We start from the raw sequence: 1,825 nt of genomic DNA on the forward strand, positions 1-1,825 counted from the left end.
AAGACATTTTCTCCCATGTACCTTCCCTATGGTGTCTTGACACGTGGTTTGCTTTCTTAGGAAGAATTTTAGATACACCAAAATTTATTTTTCAAGACCTATTTATTTATGCTAGCAATGAAATATGGTATTAGGCTTATATAACTTTGCTTTATTTTAATGCAGCTACTGATTGCACAAAGAAGTTATAGACATGTAGAATTCTAGTCCTGGCAGGGTACTTAATTTTGCAGACATTAATTCATATTCATTGATCCATTCGATTATTTGGCAAATTTTTTGCTGTGCATATGCTGTGTGAGAAAAATGAGCCTCGATTTCTGCCCTTTTGGAGCTTCTAGTCTAATGAGAAAGCAGGCAAAAATCAAGCAACCACAAAATAATGAAAAGATGTAACTGTAATCATGTAATACTGTATGAACATGTCTTATAAGGAGACTTGACACAGTAGGGGAAGAGAGAGAAAGCTTCTCTGAGTGAGTGAGGATTGAAATGAGGTCTGATGGAAGAATAGACTGTGACTGAAAGATAGGCAGTGTGGCAGGCAGGAAATAGCATGTGCAAAGGCCCTGTGGTGTGGGGGAGCATGACACATTCCAAAACTGTATGAAGGACTGTACAAAAGTCAGAGGACATTATTGGATTTCCAAATAGCTGGATTAAGTCACTGACATATTTTAGGTAGGGGGATGATATGATCAGATTAGAAAATAATGCTGATTAGATGGGCACATACTTAGGTGAGGAAGAGTAGATGGAGGTGGACCAGAGGAAATTCTCACAGTAGTCCTGATGAGAGTGAGGTGGCTTGAATGGAGGTGGTACTGGTGGTAGAGTTGAATAGAGGTGAGCAGAAATGAAAGGTATAAATTTAACAAATCATGGTAATAGATTAGATATAAAGGGAGAAAGCAATGTCAGGCACAGGTTTTAGATTTAGATCCAGTGTAGCTCAGGTTGATAAATGAGGAAAAATGGAAGAGACTCAAGTTCATGGTGAAAGATCATGAGTAAGATTCTTGTTAGACTGAGGTACTTTGGGGTGGCCAAGGTAAGGATGTCAGAGAGCCAACTGGGGTTACACATCTGGAACTCTAGAAAGGGTCTGGGCTATATAAAGTTATTAAAGTAGGGGGCCAGGCACGGTGGCTCACACTGTAATCCCAGCACTTTGGGAGGCAAAGGCGATGGAATCACCTGAGGTCAGGAGTTTGAGACCAGCCTGGCCTCCATGGTGAAACCCTTGTCTCTACTAAAAATAGAAAAATTAGCTAGGCAAGGTGGTGGGTACCTGTAATCCCTGCTACTGGGGAAGCTGATGGAGGAGAATCGCTTGATCCTGGGAGACGGAGATTGTAGTGAGTCAAGATCACGCCATTGCACTCCAGCCTGGGTGTCAAGAGCGAAACTCCATCAAAAAAAAGGGGGGGGGTGGTGGTGGTGAGGAAATCAAAGCTCCAATAAATTCTCGCTCAAACCCACACAACCTTTAGGTGGTAAAACCAACATTAAATTTGGGTATTTTTGCCTCTAGATCAAGCCTACCCTTAATGCTACAAAGAGATAAAAACAAATGTAATAAGATGAGCCTAACAGTAGAATTACTGAAACCCTTCTTCTGCCTTAGTAATTCTACTGTTGAGAAAGCACAAAGATAAAATATTAGAATAACATAGCACATTTATATTTTCTTTTAATTTTACTTGCATTACAAGATTTGAGTTATGTCCTATTGTGTTCTTTGTTTTAGAAGAGACTGAAGGAACTACGATAGGAAGAAACTGATGGAAGATCAATTATCATTAAGATTGTATTGGGGCTGTTA

The sequence above is a fragment of the Cebus imitator genome, unplaced genomic scaffold, assembly GCF_001604975.1.
Source record: "Cebus imitator isolate Cc_AM_T3 unplaced genomic scaffold, Cebus_imitator-1.0 Scaffold77, whole genome shotgun sequence".
Taxonomy (NCBI): Eukaryota; Metazoa; Chordata; class Mammalia; order Primates; family Cebidae; genus Cebus; species Cebus imitator.